Source organism: Hemicordylus capensis, chromosome 4 (assembly GCF_027244095.1).
Source record: "Hemicordylus capensis ecotype Gifberg chromosome 4, rHemCap1.1.pri, whole genome shotgun sequence".
NCBI lineage: Eukaryota > Metazoa > Chordata > Lepidosauria > Squamata > Cordylidae > Hemicordylus > Hemicordylus capensis.
Window position 1 is genome coordinate 147933271 of NC_069660.1, and position 20613 is coordinate 147953883.

General features: G+C 45.5%; 1 long non-coding RNA gene across 1 annotated transcript in view; it reads left to right on the forward strand.

The window, feature by feature from the left end:
- The first annotated feature begins 2740 nt into the window (after positions 1-2740).
- The window catches only part of LOC128324005 (uncharacterized), a 69968-nt gene continuing 52095 nt past the window's right edge, over positions 2741-20613 (forward strand). Inside the window, exon 1 of the long non-coding RNA XR_008306566.1 lies at positions 2741-2830. This is a non-coding gene — a long non-coding RNA (uncharacterized LOC128324005). The remainder of the gene's footprint in view (positions 2831-20613) is intronic.

Genomic DNA, 20613 nt, shown 5'->3' on the forward strand with positions numbered 1-20613 from the left:
ATATGCACATATCAAGTTACCTGATTTTGAGTCAGATCACTGATCCATCTAACTCAGTATTGTCTACACTGCCTGGCAGCAACTCTCCAGGGTTTCAGGCAGGGATCTTTCCCAGTCCTACCTGGAGATATCAGACATTGAATCCGGGATTTTCTGCAGATGCTCTGCAACTGAGCTACAGTCCCTCTCTACACTGGTGCAGAGAAAGCACAGTGGCACAAGAGAGGGTCATACTGAAGTCCTGTGGAGAGCTTCTCCACATCTTCCTCTGCCATAAATCCTACATCAGATTGCACTACTGTGCCTGGCAGACCATGGCCCTGATCCATCTAAAGTTACTTATGACTAACCCACAGTCTGAAACCAATAGCGCAAGTTAGTCACAACTGTCTCATTGCTATCAATGGAACAGTAGAAGCAAGTGGAAGCAGGTTTCCTGTACTGTATCACTTCAGGCTACCAGATGAAGTTTGCATGTTTGAATGACCCATCATTACAATCACCCCTCTCTGCGGCTAGGCTGAACCATTCTTCGAGATGCATTATTTCTTAGTGAGTGTATTTTAAGTGGAGGCTGAGTATTCAAAGGAGCCATACAGGCTGAGATAAGAGTACATGAAAAGCTTTACCATTTGATTATGCTCTGTGTCTCTCAGAAGGCATGGGAAGCTGCCTTTTGCTGAGTCAGACCATTGGTCCATCTAGCTCAGTATTGTCTACGCAGACTGGCAGCAGCTTCTCCAAGGTTGCAAGCAGGAGTCTCAGCCCTGCCTTAGAGATGCCAGGGAGGGAACTTGGGATCTTCTGCATGCAGATGCTCTTCCCAGAGCGGCCCCATCCCCTAAGGGAAATATCTTACAGTGCTCACATGTAGCCTCCCAGTCAAATGCAAACCAGGGCAGACCCCGCTTAGCAAAGGGGACAATTCATGGTAGCTCAAACTGAAGAGTTTGGGGGGGTATTTTCACTGGGTACACAATGTGGTCAAATTGCACTCACAATTTGAACTTCATTGCTCCCCAAAGTCCTATCGCAGTTCTCATCTTTGCCTGTTAAAAATGTCTCTGCCTAGCAACTTCCACTTATTTTGAAATTCCTTTCTTCCCTTCTCTTCCTACAAGTTTTATTGGTGATGAGCTCCTATTCCTCTTCAAGTATTTCTCCTTTTGTTTTTAGCTTTCTAGGTTGATTGCATATATACGTGGACTGCCATATCCTTATGGATCATTTCTTATTTCAGCACTGTCTGAAGCATGCCAACAAGTAACATACTTCCAATTAGTTGTGAAGAATGCAGTGCTGCTTTTCAGAAGCCTTGCAGAACGCCAAGGTTCAGGGGATAGTAGCTTATTTCTAACAATCACTAGAAGGCTAGGAGCAGTGTGGGTTTCTCCCTTTGATAAAATGCAGATAAACAAAAATGCAACAGAAAAGCTGGGGTTGGGAAACAAACCATTAAAATGGAAGATGGGCTGTCAGGTTTCTTCACACGTTTGTTTGTTTCCTTGTATACATCTAAACATATAAAGTGGGAATGTGACAAACCAGTGTTTGAAAACTCATATAAAGTACACTTATCAGGGGAGCTGGGATTGACTGCAGCTCCCTGATGGGTTTATCCATGGCAGAAAATCTGGGTTTGTTAAGTGTAATGAAGCAACTCTAACTTTACCCCTGATAACTGGGCAAAGAGGCACCTTTTAACGTGGTGATTCTCTTTATTTGGCAGGGGGAGAGTAACTGGCCTTATCCACCCCCAGCACAGCACCCTCCAGTGACTGTTGCTGGTGTCTATCTTATGTTTCTTTTTAGATTGTGAGCCCTTTGGGGACAGGGATCCATCTTATTTATTTATGCAAATCAGGATTTCAAACGTTGTTTGCAGAACTTCATAAAGAAAGCAGTACTGTGTGTCTTCCATGACTCAGTATGACATCTCATGCCATATCCTGCTGGGATTAATAAGAATCCCAAGTTAAGTTTCTAGACCTCATGGTTGCATAGATAGAAAAATATTTTATAGAATAGACTATTCAGGTTAACTGTGGACCAAATCACTGGCCCAATGTGGACTAATGGTATAGTCAAGCTCTCTGTGGCTTCCCAGTCTTCAGTGCATTACAGGTGGCCCTTGTCACCTGTGGTCCCAGCACCCACAGTTTCGTGTGTCCATGGATGGGTATTAGAGACCCGGTTTGTTTACCCACAGTACAAAAATAGGTGGAAACGACTTCTGGTGTCACTTCCAGCTGCCATTTTAAAACATAGAGCCATTTTGAGGCTCTTTCTGTTCTACAAAAACATATTTTTGGTGAATATTTGCCAAGATATTGGCTAATTGGAGGTGGGGGCTGGGGGTATTTCCAGAGCCCTGAAGCCTTGGAGAGCAAGGTACTGTTCATTTCTATTCTTATTTCTCCTTGCTTCCCACTTCTTTGGCTTCAGGCGCGTAACAATGATAGGGCAAGGGGAGACAGTTGTCTGGGGGCCCCACTGCCTGGAGGGGCACCCCAGGGGCACCTCATGTGACTCCCCATTGCCCCCTGCCCAGCCCCATAGCCTCTCAGCCACTTGCCCTCTTCGCCGTCTCTCCTGCTTGTTCTCCTGGCCGGCAATCGAGGCAGCAGACAAGCTGGAAAGAGCTCCTTTTCTCCCGCCTCTCAGCTGATCGGCGGGTGGGCGGGGCTTCCACGGAGGCCTCCGTGTAGGCCGCAGTGAAGCCTGAACTCGAGTAGGGCCCAAGCCAGCCAGGAAGGAGGAGGCAGCCAGAGTGTTCTCTGCAGCAGAAGACCCCTTGCTGCACTGCTCAACCCAGACCAGCATTTGCCAGGTAGAGTGTGAACTCCTTTTTGTGGTTACCTTCCCCCCCCCCCCGATATATAGGCATCTGCTTGCCATAGGGCTTTGATATGGTGGGGGAGGGACTGAGAAGTCTCTGAATATTTATTTTGAAACAGCTTGGAAAATTTGCTGACTTAAAAAAAAAACTATCTAAAAAGTCCTATAAGTGGCTTGTTTCATGGCAGAAAATTGCAAAAACTTCTGGAACAGTATTTTATTAATTTTATTCATTCATTCATTCATTTATAAATGCACTTATGTTCAAGTTGTTTTGCAACCCAGAAGGTCTGAGTGAGAACTGTGAAGCATGTGTGGTGCTTTTATTTTATTCTTCTTGTGTGTGAACTGCTCCCCAATAACTTGCAGGGACTTCAGGGTAAATCTGGCCAACATGTGAATGCAGCACCTCTATTCCAGAGGAGATGTGTCTTAAAGGGCTTTAAAAGCCTCCTGTGAAAAACCTCCTGGAATCAAACTTGACTGAATTTGTTCAGAATTCTGAGAAAACAAACATAGGCTCACCCTGCATGGTTGAAAGTCTCCTTTGCTAATCTGCAGCGAGGGGCCTATTTTAATAATTCATCTTTCTAGTGTGTTCTAGGCATTAAAAGTAATACAAATGTATAGTACTCAATGTATATCACTATATATTGTCACGTGTGTGTGTGTATTCAGTGAAATGTATTTGCAGGCAGCATACTTATTTTGGAATATCAGACTTAAATCCTTGGGGGCCTGGGGTGTGCGGAGGCCCTGGACTTGGGGGGGGGATTTTAAAATCTTGTCTCTGGGCCCACTCCAACCTTGCTACGCCCCTGTTTGGCTTTATGTGTATGTGTGTGTGTGGGAACCTAACCCCTAGATCCCCGTATTTATTCCTTTATTCAGTTCCCGTACTCAGAGTTATAGGCGAGAATGGAACCCGTATGAATAACAAGGGCCCTTAATCAACCCACAGTGAAATAGATGCAATATGAACACATCACAAAATGCCTCAAGGCACAGCCCAATAATCTTTAACATCAAAGTATTACTGAATGAAAAATGCATATTTTAAAAGTCAATACATTGAAAGGGGAAGAAGAAACAAACAGAGTTTGTGTGGATAATATATCATGAAACTGGTTCTCACTGAATTCTATGAAGCAACATTAACAGGCTGCAATCTGGAATACAATGGAAGAGGGCAAAACCAGCCCCTTATCCCATACTCTGAGGCCTCCTTTGAATCATGTGTATTCTAGACTGAACATGAGTTCCTGACACAACAAGAGGGATGTTAAGCATATGAGGCTGCAAGAGCCTTTTACCTGAAAAAACACTCCAGAATGCAATCAAAATCAGGTCTAAAGTCAGTTATGCAGATTTGACATAACTGTGCTTCCTCTGAATAGCCACATTCACATCTTTCTCAGGGCCAGTCCCTTTGTTCATTTTTGTAATTGAAGTTTTCTTGCCTTTGGGACTTTACAGAGCACACACCTTATACAACATCCTGTCTCCCCCAGACACATGTGTGTGTGGGTTTTGTTGTCATTATTCTTCCTGAAACATTGCTGTTGTGGCTCCCACCATGGGAATTGGGTGGTCCACCCTGCTCACTACTGCCTCAGAACCCTGCCCAGCTAAGTACCAATGGTGTACTAATATCTTTCCCCACTTTTAAAGCTGTATCACTAGGCTTCCAAGCCTTAAGTTGGAATACTGGACTTAAGTTGGATCCAGAATCACTACTCAGTTGAATTCACCAGTCCTGAGCGCACTTTGAATGGGATTGTTGTAGACTACCCTGGACACTCTTGGAAACCAGAATCCTTGCATCACTCTCTTGAGTGTATGTTGTTGGAAGTTAAAGGACTTTGCGCTGTCTCTTTGCCTCAGACAGTGGAGGACAGACTAGTAAGTCAGAGGGCTAGAGGGTCAAGACATTTGTCATCCCTTCTCCACTGCTCTGATGCTATCCCTTTGAAATGTAGATTGCTAATCTTAGGGGATTCAACTTCCTTCCTCCTTCTCTCTCTTCCTACCTGCCCGCCTACCTTGCAACATGGCAAGTCTCTCTCCCTGCACCATATGTGCAGAGAGGATGCAGAATCCATCTGCATCCAGCTAGATAGATAGAGTAGAGATCCTAAATCCTCACTTTCCTATCTAGAATGGAGTTCCTTAATAAATGCCTTTTATATTGATTTGAATCTATGAATTGGCTCCAAGTTACTTTACTCTCAGCACACACGCATGCTTAACTAATCCGCTGTGTTGTGCCTCTGTGCACACTGCTATAATGAGAAAGGGACTCTTTCACCACAGAGAATTTCCAACATATGTATGTATGTATGTATGTATGTATGTATGTATGTATTTTAACAGCATATCTAAACATTTGGCAATTTCTAGGTCCATTATTCATCTTGTAATTTCAAGGGTTTCTGGTTAATTCAGCCAGAATGAGTAGTGAGCAGAGTACTATTATCACTGTCATTTTGAGTGAGTGGCCCCAACACAATCTCTGTAGAGGAACTTAGGGTTGCAGGTACTGTTTCCACACTGGAAAATTGTTCTTTCTCAGGTATGACAAGGAGATGTCTGCGATTATTGTTAAATATTCAACTATCCACCTTGAATTGATATGATCTTGGTGTTTTTCTCCTCTCTACAACTGTAGCAGAAGTCTGCTATGATGTCTGAGCATGTGTGGTAACAATTATGGCTAGGATAATTTTCCGCCAACTATTTTTGTTTTTAAATATATCTATTTAATGTTTTATTATTGCTGTAATTTATTGATATTTTATTTTTCTTTTGATTGCAATCTGCTTTGAAAACAGTTGTTGAAAAGTGGGCTATCAGGAGCCATATTTGAAAAAGTAAAAACTTGCACTCATAGTCACCACTAGGGTAGTGACTAAACCTGCCCCTATAGGGATGTGCACGAACCTCAAAGGAGGCGGGGGCGGGGTCCACCCTTCCTAGGCAGCATTTGCACCATTTCAGTTTCTGCACAATGCTGCTGCTTGATCCAAACAGAGGCCAATTTCTCTATGGCACCGTTTGCCTGTCTATGCTATTTTTCTATTGTGTTCTTAAAGTTTCCCATTGGGGAGCTGGAGGGGGAGACTGCCTGCTAACATTATAGCACATTGGAATAAGCAAAATCTGTTTGAGAGTGGAAGACAGGAAAGTTCTGAATATAATCCAGAAAATAAATAAATAAAAAGTGTGTGTGTGTGTGTGTGTGTTTAAAATTTTAACCTTTGAAGGATGTACTGGATGACAGTGATTTAATGACCTTTGAATAGTGATAGGAACACTTACTTAAGGTATGTAATCTTAGGCTGAAAGTAGTTAGAGATGAATTTTGTATGAGTGGCATTTCAAAAAATAAACTATTATGAATTTTTAGAAAATCTTAGCCATAAAACCTTTTAACTAAAAAAAAAATGGTCCTGAAAGCTCATTTTAGAAAGGGACAAACTCCTGGATTTGTCCCACTGACCTTGGCAACTGATTCCAAAGACTGAGAGCTACCATTGATAACTATTCAGTGGTAGCCATAGGGTTGCCAGCCCTCCAGGACCAGCTTGGAGTCTCCAAGAATCAGCATCTATCTCCAGGTAACTGTTGAAAACAATCCTGGAGATGTCTATCGCTCAATATGGTGGAAATGGTTGTGGGGGAGATCTCCAGAAATATCTTCTGTGAGCTTTCAGGACCATTCTCTTTAGTTAAAAGGTTTTATGGCTAAGATTTTCTAAAAATTCATAATCGTTTATTTTTTGAAACACCACTCATACAAAATTCATCTCTAACTACTTTCAGCCTAAGATTACATACCTTAAATAAGTGTTCCTATCACTATTCAAAAGTCATTAAATCACTGTCATCCAGTACATCCTTCAAAGGTTAAAATTTTAAATACACACACACACACAAATTTTTTATTTATTTTCTGGATTATATTCAGAACTTTCCTGATGGTGGAACTGCCAAGAAGTTGTTGTCCGCAGATTTTCACAAGTGAAGGGTACATATGGAAGAAGGCAGTCCCTCAAGTATCCTGGGCCCAGATCATAAAGGGCTTTAAAGGTAAGTGTGAGTACTTTGAGTTTAGCCTAGAATAAGTCAGCAATCAGTGGAGCAGGTTCTATGTGCTCCTTGCAGTTAACACCAGATACTAACTTGGCTGCTGCATTTTGGACCAACGGAAGTTTCCAAACTTAATGGAAGTTCCACATACTGTGATAGCCACAGAGGGCAATCTGGCAATTTCAGTTGGCCCTAAGTTATGATCCTTGGGCCATGATCTGATTATTAGGATGATAGCAATTGTGGATCCCCACAGGAGTTAGGATTAGGGTTAGTTTGATAATCTGGCACCAACTGGCCTCCAGTACAACCCGTTACATCTAGGAGAATGTACAGCTCCAGTACCAGAAGACATTTGTTGCTGGATCCATTTACCGAGAGGTTTTTCTTAGCTTTGGTGGTTACCATATCATCATTCCCTGTGTTGGCAAAAAGATTCATGACTTTTGTGTAACCTGAGCCTCTCTCTATTACAAGTATTAATATCAGGCCTGCTTGACCTGATTGATACCATTTTAGCAGAACAAAAGACAATCTGGGGAACAGGAAGGCCCATGAGCCTATATACTGTAGCCAATAGGTACATACCACATAGCTGATAAGTGCATATATTGCCTATATGGACAGGATTTGTTCTGCAAAGCGAGAACTTAAGTGTGGAGTTCCACAAGGCTCCATACTGTCTCCAATGCTCTAACATCTACATGAAACCGCTGGGAGAGATCATCAGGAGGTTTGGTGTGGGGTGTTCTCAATATGCTGATGACACCCAGATCTATTTCTCCATATCAATGTCATCAGGAAATGGCATAACTTCCCTAAATGCCTGCCTGGAGGCAGTCATGGGCTGGATGAGGGATAACAAACTGAGGCTGAAACCAAATAAGACGGAGGTACTGACTGTGGGGGGTCGGAACCCAAGAGATGGTTTAGATCTGCCTGTTCTGGATGGGGTTACACTCCACCTGAAAGATCAGGTGCGTAGCTTGGGAGTGCTCCTGGACCCAAAGCTCTCCCTGGTTTCTCAGGTTAAGGCAGTGGCCAGGAGTGTTTTTTATCAGCTTTGACTGATACATCAGCTATGTCCATTTCTAGAGGTAAATTACCTTAAAACATATGTTGGTAACCTCCAGGCTTGACTACTGTAATATGCTCTATGTGGTGCTGCCTTTGTCTGGAAACGACAATTGTTACAGAATGTGGCAGCCAGATTGGTCTCTGGGACAACATGAAGGGACCATATAACACCAGTTTTGAAAGAACTGCGCTGGCTGCTAATACGTTTCTGGCAGGGGCGTAGCTATAATTGAGCGAAAGGGTTCAAAGAACACGGGCCCCCAGCTCCTGAGGGCCCTCCAGCTCCATCCCTGCCTATTTTCTTCATTATCTCCCTCACTCTGGGAGGCTGCCAGAGAGAGGGATGAACACGGGCTCCCTCTATCCTAGCTACACCCCTGGTTTCTGGGTTAAATACAAAGTGCTGGTTATTACCTATAAAGCCCTTAATGGCTTGGTTCCAGGCTATTTAAGAGAGTGCCTCCTTTGTCATGAACCCTGCTGCCTTACGATCGTCTGAGAGGTCTGGTTATGTTTGCCACCGACTTGTTTGGTGGCGACTCAGGACTGGGCTTTCTCTGTGGCTGCCCTGGGGCTTTGGAATATGCTCTCTGCTGAAATAAGAGCATCTCCTTCTCTGTTTGTTTTCAGGAAGGCCCTCAAGACTCTCCTTTTCTCGCAAGATTTTAATTAAAACACACACACACATTCATATATCCCCAATAGCCTATATAGCCGATAGGTGCATACCAATTAGTGTCTCATCTCCTTTGTCTGATCCACCTTCCTCCACAGTTAATAGCTTTTATCTAGTTCAGAGAGCTTCATAGGGAAAGACCTTGAGTGTTCTCTCCTACCACTCCCCTGTTTGCATTTTAATTAACATGTTAATAGGCATTATGTCTGAAGTCAACAATGACCCTGATAGGTCTATTGCACTGGTGGTATGGAGGCCTTCTCTGTTTTCCTGATCTACGAAAGCTTGGCCTAATTCGCTTGGTGGTAGGTTTTATGTTTGAAAAGGACCAAGGTCAGTGATGGGATGCCTGCCTAGGAGGCATATTCTGACCAGTAATAACCATCCTTTAACAAAATGTATTTTTGCATATATATCTTACAGCAAATGCAGCAACTACCATCCCTTCATCTGGGCTAGCCATATCAACATCACAGATGTTTGCAGCACTCCCATCCAGCCTAACAATGCAGCTATAGTGAAAAGGGAGGAATGCTATTATTCTGCCACCATCTTTCACATATATGGCTGCAGAAGTAGTCAAGTTTGTATGTTTCGTAAGAGTTTTAAGTCAAAAGTTCCAGCACATAAAAAGAGCATTTCCTTTGATTCCATCAATCAGAAGGAAAGCTTTCTTGGGGCAAAACAGCATCAGCTCACAGAACCTTTACGTTCCTAATGGAAGAGGCCCTGAAGGAGATCAATTAACAATTTCTCAGATATGCGCGGCAATTTAAAAATGATCAGCATATGCAGCAGCACGAGGCTTTTAACATTTCCTAAGTATGTCTAATCAATCAAGTATATTAAAATCTTTAGGTGGAACTACAGGAATATTAGCATGCAGGAGTAATCTAAATGAAAAATGTAACAACACTCTACTTTGCTCAATATTTTACACAGAGTTGTGTGCTTGCTTTACTGCTGCTGGAAATTCCGGTCCAAGAAATATTATGTGCTATTTCGAGAAGAAAATAATTTGTTTATAACTTGAAATCCCTCAAGATGCATTGAATATTTTTCCCATGTAAACATATATTCTTTTGATTTTGCAGCTCTTTAGAACAGGGGCACAGTTCTGAGGGTTATCAATCATGGTGGATACAAACTGCAGACCTTTCAGGACCTGAGCAGAAGCCCTCTTCTTCTTCTTCTTCTTCTTCTTCTTCTACGTTTTTTGACATTTTGTATTTTACAATGCCTTTCCCAGTTCCCTCCCCGAGCCCAGCCCCCGAGCCCAGCCCTCCCCCCACCCACAGCACGGGTTGGGGGGATGAAGAGGGAAGAAAGGAGAGAAAGAAAGAGAAAGAGGGTGAAAGAAGGCAGAAGGGGGGGAAGAGGTGAAGGGATACTCACCATTGCTCTAGTAGGTGTGGATAGGTCAGAGGGGAAACCCTCTTCTTTGAACCACTACACCACTATGATAGATTCCAGAGAGGTCATCCATATTAACCTGTTGTAACAACAACAATGAGCCTCATGGCATTTTGCCCTAATAACTAGGCACCTGCAAAGAGGCACCTTTTACAATGGTGATTCTCTTTATTTAGCAGGGGGAGAGTAACTGGCCCTATCCACCCCCAACACAGTAGCTCCAGTGACTGTTGCTGGTGTCTATCTTGTGTGTTTTTTTAGAATGTGAGCCCTTTGGGGACAGGAAGCCATCTTATTTAGTTATTATTTCTCTGTGTAAACCGCCCTGAGCCATTTTTGGAAGGGAGGTATAGAAATCAAATTATTATTATTATTATTATTATTATTATTATTATTATTAATAATAATAATATTTATTATTATTATTATTATTTCTTGTTTACACAGTCAGACAGGTGTTATTGACTGGTTTGTTTTATCCAGACATCGAGTCCTTCTCAAGAACCTGGGATGGCTGAATTTTATTGTCAATATTGTTGCTGTTGTTATAGATATCGTTGCAGAATATAGGCTGTTCCCAGTAAAGCTGCTTTTTTTAACTGGCTGATGGTGATTTCTGTGGCCCCTGTGGAAATCACCATCAGCCAGTTACAAAAAGCAGCTATAAATTAATTATTTATTATTATTATTATTATTATTATTATTAGCTCTCCATGGGACACCAAGCAGCAGCTCTGAGGTCTCAGTAGCCAGCCTGGAAATAGGAAGAGGTGGGCCACAAGTGCCACTGGCCTAGCATGGCCACATTTTTTAATTTTATTTTATTATATTTATTTATTCGATTTCTATACCACCCCTCCAAAATAGCTCAGGGCGGTTCTGGCCAGAAAGAGGGGACTGGCAGCAATTTGGAAGAGAGGCCGCCCCTAAGTCAATAGTTTGCACCAAATGTACCAAGTTGACAAATGCAGTAGCACAAAATCCACCAGGCCCCCAGTAATGCATTAATAGTCTCCCAAGTAGCAGGAGACTAGCAGCTGAAGCCAGGATGGATTCCTGGGAAGCTATACCAATGTAAGTTCCTCCCCTGCCAAGCACAACAGAGTAGCTGGCCAACTGCCTCTCTCTTTTCGATGTACAAAATGAGCCCTTTCTCGCGATCGATGAGAAGGGATTGAAGGGGTGAGGGGAGGAAGCCTTGAAAAGCTTATCTCCCTCGCAGATGATCCTGTTATTGTTGGCCAGATAATCCCCCTCCCCACCCCAAAGATAGCCAGGAGCCCTGTAGTCTGCCGGCTCCAGTTGGGGCTGACAGGCGATCAGTCAAACAGGGTTAGGAGAGCTCTTGCTCTCCTAACCTCTTTTAAGAGGGTGGCTCCGAATGTGGGTTTACCACCAAGGCCTGATCCCAGAGGTACACACTTGCAGGCAAAACCCAGCTGGGCTTCCTTAGCCGGGTTTAGCCTGCGCGTGTGAACAGTTTCAGTATGTGACTGGAAGGTGGGGCAAGAGAGGTGATGTCAAAGAAGATATATTGATATAGTCAGATCTGTGGCTGGGATCCAAAGAGGGCTATGCATGCACATAAAGTGCTGCCGTTCCTGGCAGGACCATTATTCCGTCCAGTCACAACCCTATCCCCATGACCCTCTGGAGTGGCCTTTGGTGAGCACAAACCGTTGCGGTAGGAAGGAGGGCCCCAAACATGTGAGCATAGTGGAACACCCTCATATAGATCTGGAAGGGCATTTTTGACTTGGGTATTTCTCAACATTTGATACCTTTATAGACCAATATATTTGTGCAGTAGACAAAACATAAATAACCATCTCTCCGCCACACTCTGCAATGCAGAAATGAAAAGCAAAGTGTAAAAGCATTGTTTGCTGAAGCAGAGAAAAGCTGAAGAAGAGAAAACATGTGGCTTAAAGCAGAGATTGTCCATGATGTGCATTTCAATTTGGACTATTTAGGGCAGTGGTGCCCCCACAGTTATTCTCAGGCAAAAACAAGAAGAAGCCTCAGCTTCATTCATATGGTTTAAAATATTTCCTTTCACCAACAGATACAGCGCAACCACATATCTTTAAGTGGTAAAAGGATGCAACCAGATAGATTACTTAGCCACCTGGTATGTAAAGGCTAGCTGGCCAGGATTTCAGCTGCTGGGTGCGTTCTAATGTACTGCCTTCAGACCAAGGCATAGTGGTCACAGCATAGCCTAAGGCAGTTTGTCACAGCCTAAGCACAGTTAGTCACAGCATAGTCTAAGGAAGTTTGTACCAGCAGCAGTAAAACCACACACATTGTATCACTACTACTGTTTATATACCACTCTTCAACCAAAGTTACTAAAGTGGTTTACACAGAAAAATATTTTTTTTTAAATACATAAATAAGATGGTCACTTGTCCCCAAAGTGCTCACATTGTATTGTATATTCCAGTGATTCCCAGACTAAAAGAGAGGCTCTCAAAAATTAAGCCATCCTGCTGGATACATCCACTGCTCTACACCCCTCCACATGATTGATTGATTGATTGATTGATTGATTGATTAAGTGACATCATGTCGGTGTCGACTCTTAGCAACCACATAGTTTGATTCTCTCCAGGATGATCTGTCCAACATGGCCTTTTAGGTCTCTCAGTGGTGCATTCATTGCTGTCGTAATCAAGTCCATCCACCTTGCTACTGATCTTCTTCTTCTTCTCCTCTTTCCTTCAACTTTTCCCAGCATTATGGACTTCTCAAAGGAGCTGAGTCTTCCAAGGGAGCTGTGTCCAAAGTATGATAGTTTGAGCCTGCTCATTTGTAAGGTAAAGTGTGCCATCAAGTCGATTTCGACTCCTGGCACCCACAGAGCCCTGTGGTTTTCCTTGGTAGAATACAGGAGGGGTTTACCATTGCCTCCTCCCGTGCAGTATGAGATTATGCCTTTTAGCATCTTCCCTATATCGCTGCTGCCCGATATAGTCCCAGCGGGGATTCAAACCAGCAACCTTCTGCTTGTTAGTCAAGCATCTCCCCGCTGCGCCACTTAAGGTACATCAAGTGAAAATTCTGGATTGATCTGTTCTGATTGATTGGTTTGTTTTCTTGGTAGCACACTGATTTTCCCCTCTGGCAATGTGTAGGCATGATATCCTGAGAGAGCAAGAAAAAGACACCCTGGAATCCCCCATTGCAGCCTGTGCTACAGTTAACAGGCACAATCCCTGAAGGGTCGCCATTGCCCAGAAAAAATGGCTCCAAAACTGAGCCCTGACCCACTGGACAATGTTAGTCAGAGCAAAGAACACCAGAAAGCAATATTAGATGAGTTATCCTGCCACTGCAAGATGGATGCCTGCCGATTATTCTGAAAGCCAAGTGAGAAAATACTTAAATCTATATTCTGAGTGTAGAATGAAGCATGCCTTCCATTTTAAATCAGATAAAAACTCTTCCCTCAAATGCTGGGGGAAACTTACTCTGACGGGTAGCAAGGTCTTGGGCAGAGACAGATGCTGGCCCTGCAACCTAAGGACCTGTTGATAGAACATGCCAGGAACTGATAATATGCATGCCAAACATTCACTCTGGTTCTACCACTGACCTGTGGGTCCTTCTTCCCAGAGTATGTAAACCATCTTTATAACTTAGGGTAATTCTACTCAAGTCTACACCCATCTAACTGCACCTGTTCTCATCAGGCTGAATGGAAAGAATGTATTTTTCCCCATCTACATAATTGCTCCTGTTTATTCCTGCTGTTTGGCATCCATCTTAAGTGGACAAGGAAGGTTAGCAGTAGAGCCTAATGTAATTGCAAAATGTAATGCAAGTCTAGGAGAATGTCCTTTCTGTTTATCAATTTAACTCTGAGACATCCCACTGAGCTGCTAATATCTAATTAATCCATTTACAAAAGCTGTACTTATCTCTTAACATTAAATTGTTTACATTTATTTGGCCTTATTGTAAATACAAAACTCATTTGTTATTTAAAATTCCTCCCCTCCTTTAAGCAGTCCCAGCAAGAACTATGCAATATTCGCCTACAAGATTTCCTGGAGATTCTTTAGCACCATCTTTTGGTTAAACTGTACATCCTTTAAGTTGTTCAGCAACAGAAGCATTCAAGCCAAAAGCATGTTTATGAAAATAATAAATTAGATACAAGACAGACAGACAGACAATTGGTTTGTGAATTTGGTGCAGTTCTCACTGGGGGAAATCGAGAAGAAGCTGGTTGTGATTACTGTAGGGAATATAGAAACCTATCAGGTAGTGTAAGAAGAGTGCAGCAGGGCTGTCTCAAAAAAATCATTGTAGGCTGTTGCAGCTCTTTGGCTTAAAACAGAGGAGTTATCCATTACCTTCACCTGAGAAGGGTGCAGGTTTTGATATTTTATTATCTCAGTGTGTACAAACAGTGCTCAAAAGTTCTAAATCATCCTACATACTGAAAAATGAGTTATGGCTCAATGTCCAGTATAACATACAGAACATTTCAAAAGGATAAAACCTGTCCAGTGCTATCTTTTCTGACTGGAATGATCACTACCATAAATTGCCATCTACAAAGTAGGTGCAACTTTGGGGATAATGGGTTAGTAGCCTAATTAAGTGTATTGGTAGTAATTAGTACTTAGCTGGTATGATATCCATATTGTAATGGCATTTAAAGGATGGGCGCACAAGTATTGTAATTTGAGTTCTCCCATTCATGGCTCCCATGTGAAGACTGTATCTCTGCTCATGCAAATCATTTCAGTGATAAGATTTCCCACTAGACCCTTGTTTCCATTCTTACCATGATTCTGTGTTGTTGGTTGTCGGCATGTTAACAAGAATGTAAAGATCTGAGCCATGTAAATACTTTGGGTTGCCTAGGTATACTTATCTGTTGTATTCATACACAATGCTGAGGAAACCTACTGTACAAACTAAGCTAAGATACGGAATCCTATGAGCCTACTCAATCTCCAGCTACCACCAAAATCCCTCCATCTAATTCCCCTTCCTATTTCCAGAGTTGCCAGGAACAATCTTTATTATTTCTTTCCTCTAACAGCCAGGGCTGCCTCCAGATTTGAGAGGGCCCTGAGCAAAGAGCCCTCACTGGATCCTTCACATTGAGGCTATTCACATGCATGTGCAAAACTGGGCTAAGGGAGCTCAGCCCAGCTTTGCACACAGGTGTGTGTCGCTGGGATTGGGCCGATCCCAGAGGCAACATGGCAGCAAACTTGCCTAAATAGCCACCCATTTAAATGAAGTTAAGGGAATGAGCATTCCCTTAACCTCATTTTTCTGATCGTCTGGCAACCGCTGCTGCTTGCAGTTGCAGCTGCCAGAATGCAGTTAACCAGGGGAGGGGAGGGGAGGGGGTTCTTCATGATGCACCGTGCACTCACACAGTGCATCATGGTATTTCCGGGGGCTGGGGTGACACATCCCAGCCCCTGACCCTCCCCGCTGCCTTAGCGCGCAGGGAGCACGCCCAGCGACGCCAGAGGGATCGTCTGCAGGGAAGGTAGGTTTAACCCACCTTCCCTGCAAGCCGCTCTGAAGCTCTTCTCACTGCTCATGAGGTCCTCAGCTTCCTGGAAGATGGTTGGCAATGACCAATTGATATGGTGGTGGCAGATTAAGTGCCATGTACATCCATTCTCTCCCTCCTGCTGCTGCCACAAGAGACAATGAAAGGAGGAGAATAGGGTGGCAAAAGTGCTGGACAGTTCAGGGAGAACTCTCCAGATGCCTGGTGCTTGCACCACTTTCCTCCTCCAGTCACCAGTGTTGATTACAAGGAGGAGGGGTGGTGTTGATAGGAAGCTGCCATATACTGAGTCAGACCACTGGTCCATCTAGCTCAGTATTGTCTACCCAGACTGGCAGCGGCTTCTCCAAGGTTGCAGGCAGGACTCTCTCTCGGCCCTATCTTGGAGATGCCAGGGAGGGAACCTGGAACCTTCTGCATGCAAGCATGCAGATGTTCTTCCCAGAGCAGCCCCATGCCCTAAGGGGAATATCTTATAGTGCTCACATGTAGTCTCCCATTCAAATACAACCAGGGCAGACCTTGATTAGCAAAGGGGACAAGTCATGCTTGCTACCACAAGACAGGATCTCCTCCCATGCCTATGTAGGGCAGTTGGAGAGCGACCTGGCAATTTGCTGCCACCACCCCATTGTTAGTGATAAGCATGCCGATCGCCGCCGCACTAGGCAGCACGGCTCATTTGCCTCAGCCTCCTAGGAGGAGCAGCTGGGAGCTGACTCTCATTGGTCAGGCATACTCCTGGGCGGTGGGGCCGGAGCAGGCCTATGGCCTGCACGCAGGCGCCCGCCCAGTCCGTCTCTCGGAGCTGCAGAGAGCGGACGTGGGCGGGCGTTTCTCCCAGCCCAGGCCAGCTGCGCACGTGGCCGGGCCTGCAGCAGCAAGTCAGCTGTGCTGGGGGCTGTAATTGGGGGCTTCAGGATTTTAAGCCCACCCCCGCATTGAATGTCGGGCAGCCAGGCTGTGGCGGATCCCAGACGCAGGCAATTTTTGGCCAGCGGCGGCCCCCCCCTTTCAGCGTTGGGCTGCCGGACCGCGGTGGGGGCTTCGGGCTTTTAAGCCTGCCCACCCCATTCAATGTCAGGCGGCCGGGCCGCGGCGGATCCCAGCCATGGGCAATTTTCGGCCGCCGCCGGCCTGCATTTCGGGCCTAGCTCTGGCTAGCTGAGGTTGCAGCAATCGCGTGGCGGCAGCATAGGCAGGGGCCAGGCTTTTAAGCCCGCTGCCCACAGCCATGTTCCAGGGCTCGGCAGGCATGTGGCCGGGCCGGGTGCGGTCCACGGATCTGCGGGGGCGAGCACAGGCTCTTAAGCCCGCTTGCCAGTAACAGTGAGCGGCCAGAGCAGCTGGCCGGGTTCCATCCCGGCCCAAGGTATGTTCCTTGGGGGGCGGTTTGGGTGCTCCGGGGCATCCGCAACCACGTGGCCGGGCCCTCGGGCCTCAGTCTTCATGGCGCCAGTGTAGGCAGGGGACAGGTTGGGCCTTTAAGCCAAACTGCTTCACTGTGTTTCCAACTTCGCTTGGAAACTTCACTTTGGCACCTTCCGCCTTCACTTTGTGCCAACTTCATTTTGGCACCTTCACTTCGTTTCCAACTTCAGCCAGCAAGGTGTCTCTGGATGCTCACAAACATAATTGATGAGCTGGGTGGTCTACCTGCATGAGACGCCATGCTGGGCTTGATGACTCACTCACTGTCTGTCGGGTGTACTATCTGCGATGAGCCAGGGAGGGAAACAAAATTGAACCAGGAAAGAGCTGGTCTGGTGGGAGCTGGTCTGGTGGTAGCAAGCATGATTTGTCCCGCTAGCTAGGCATGGTCTGCTCTGGTTGCATCTGGGCACTGTGGGACGTTCCCATCGGGGGATGGAGCCACTCTGGGAAGGGCATGAGGTTCCAAGTTCCTAGCTAAGCAGGGTCTGCTTTGGTTACATTTGAATGGGAGACCACATGTGAGCACTGTGGGATATTCCCATCAGGGGATGGAGCCACTCTGGGAAGTACAGAAGGTCCCAAGTTCTAGTCACCTTCAGTGGCGCAGCAGGGAAATGCTTGATTAACAAGCAGAAGGATGCAGGTTCAATTCCCCGCAGGTAATATATTGGGTAGTAGCGATTTAGAAAGTTGTTGAAAGGCATCATCTCATACTGTGCTGGAGGAGGCAATGGCAAACCCCTCCTTTATCCTACCAAAGAAAACCACAGGGCTCCGAGGGTGCCAGGAGTCAAAACCAACTTGACGGCACACTTTACCTTTACCCTACCTGATTTTTTATACGGTTTGAAATGTAATTCTTCAGACAATGAGTTGGGAGCTACAGAGGTGACTTCTTTTATCCAAGTTATAGCAATAAAAAATATTTTTTTAAAAAAATTAAAATAAAAAAACCAGTTGAAGCTCTAGTCATATGCTAGAATATTAGCTTCCGGCAATGATGCAGTGCTATAGAAACTCACAATTGGGAGCTAAATAGTCATTTCTAGGCTGGTGTTGGAGTCTGGAGATTCAGCACCTGATGCGAACCAAATTGTGCTCAATAAAGAAATTTCAACCCCAAACCAAATTGTGCTCAATAAACAAATTTCAACTTTAAAGTCTTGCAATAAGTTGGGATAGTTGCTGTACTCCGGATTAGTCTCAGTTAATCTTGGTTTAGAAGTCTAAAATATAAGAAGCAATCGAGACAGAAATATGCTCCTTTTTTCTAGTAAAAGCTGGTTTTCATCCCTAATGGTTCCTTTTCTTCTCTTCGTCTTTCAGTCTAAGAACCTGACGTAGCTGATGGTTCTAGTCAAATTAACCTTATCGGGTTTTTGTGACCTCGGATGCTTTGCAGATCATGTTACATGAGGAGCTGAACAGACTGCTTGAAAGCCTAAGGGCTACCACATACAAACTTGACCTTCCCCTTCCTGATCGGTGATGGTGGCCAGGGAACAAAGGGGTTCGTGGGGGGGAGAGTGGTCAATGCCTGCCTTAAGCGGGGGATGGTGCATCTTCATTGGAAGGAGGACGTCACTAGGCCCCTTCTTTAAAAGCCTTCAGTGGGCTCATTTAAATAACATTTGACCAGTGTTTTGTTATCAGAAAATTATAGCCCACTATGCAATGTTACTTATAAAGCACACATGGCAATGCACCTCATTATTTTTGTGGTTGTAGTAACAAAAATATAGTTTGCTGATAACGTTTCCACCCTGAAGGGGCCACACCTTACTGTTTGACAGTCTGACGGACCCAGATAGCAAAAGATACTGGGAAGCAATGGCAGTGAGCAACCCTAGTGTTTGCCAACGGGCATGGGTGGTATTCAGAAGAACACCCGGTAAATTCCTTATGAAGGTATTCTAAAGGTGGGATATACTGTACACACAACAGGTTATGGCAACATCAGAGGTAGCAGCTTTAATGGGCATAATGAGGGCAGGTTAGTTTAATACATTCAGGGGCTCCCGGCCTCAGCAGCATTAGACATTTTTCTTTTCTTTACTCTTATGTAATTGCAGCTTTAACGTGGGAGGCTGCGCTGACTAGCCTGGGGCCGCGGGCTCCCTCAGGACTTAGGGGCCTCAGCTGCTCCGTGGTTTTGTATGGATGCTCATGCCATCTTCAAGGGAGTACATTCACTCCCTGCACCCAGTTCCAACCAAGACAAGACATTTTAAGCGAGTACATTCACTTGCTGCACCCAATTCCAACCCCAAAGGCCTACAAAGCCACAGGCTCCAGTAGCCTCACAAGAGAGCGGGTCTTGGGGTAGCAAACATGGCTTGTAGCCAGTCTGAGCACTGTAGGTTATTCCCCTTTGGGAATAGAACTGCTCTGGGAAGAGCAGTAGGTTACAAGTTCCCATGCTGGCATCTTATGTTTGCCCCCTTGATTCCTCCCTGGAGAACGCCCCCCCCCCCAGGGTATGGGGGGTGACGGGAGGGCGAGAGATTCTCGGACCAGCTATCTCCGGGCCAGTCACTTCTCTCTCAGCCTAACATGCTCCACAGGATTGGGTTGTAGTGTGGAGGAGCCTGAATGGGTAGGGCGCCGCTCTGGGCCCCTGGGAGGAAAAGCAGGACGTAGCATAAATAATAATAGCAATTCAGTATAATACAGGTCATAGGTAAAATCTGCGGATCAGCATACTACGGGCTCGACCCTCCCTGGCCAGATGGGGAAACTAGAGGGCGGCATGATCCACCGCTGACTTACCCCCAGCCCAGTGCTGCTTAGTTATAGACCCTTTGGGGTCTGCCAAGTCACTAGCGTGACTTCGGGAGCAGCCACACACAGACAATGGCCTGGGATGTGGGTCCCGGCTATGTGGGGTGGAACACCATTGGGCGTTGAGTACAGATGAGCCTGGGACGAGGGTCTCAGCTATCTGGGGAGGACACACAGTGGCCTGGGACGCGGTCTCGGCTATGTCGATTGGAATACGTAGTGGCCTGGGGCACGGGTCTCAGCGATGTGGCTTAGAACACAGTATGGCCTGAGATGCGGGTCTCAGTGTTATGGCTTGGAACACAGTGGGGCGTTGAGCACAGATGGTCCTGGGATGCGGGTCTCAGCAATATGGCAAACACACAAGAACACATGGTGGCCTGGGACACGCGTCTCAGCCACGTAGTTTCGAACACAGAATGACCTGGGACATGGGTCTCAGCGGTGGAAAGGAGTACTGATTGGCCTTGGACGCGGGTCTCAGCAGTGTGATAGAGAGCCCACGGTGGTCTGGGACCCGGGTCTCAGCCAGGTGGCTTGGAACATGGAATGGCCTTGGACATGGGTCTCAGCCGTGTGGTGGAGAGCCCACAGTGGTCTGGGACGGGGTCTCAGCTTGGGATGTGCATCTCAGCCATGTGGTTTCGAACACAGAACAACCTGGGACATGGGTCTCAGCGGTGGCATGGAGTACTGATTGGCCTGGGACACGGGTCACAGCAGTGTGGTGGAGAGCCTACAGTGGTCCAGGATGCGG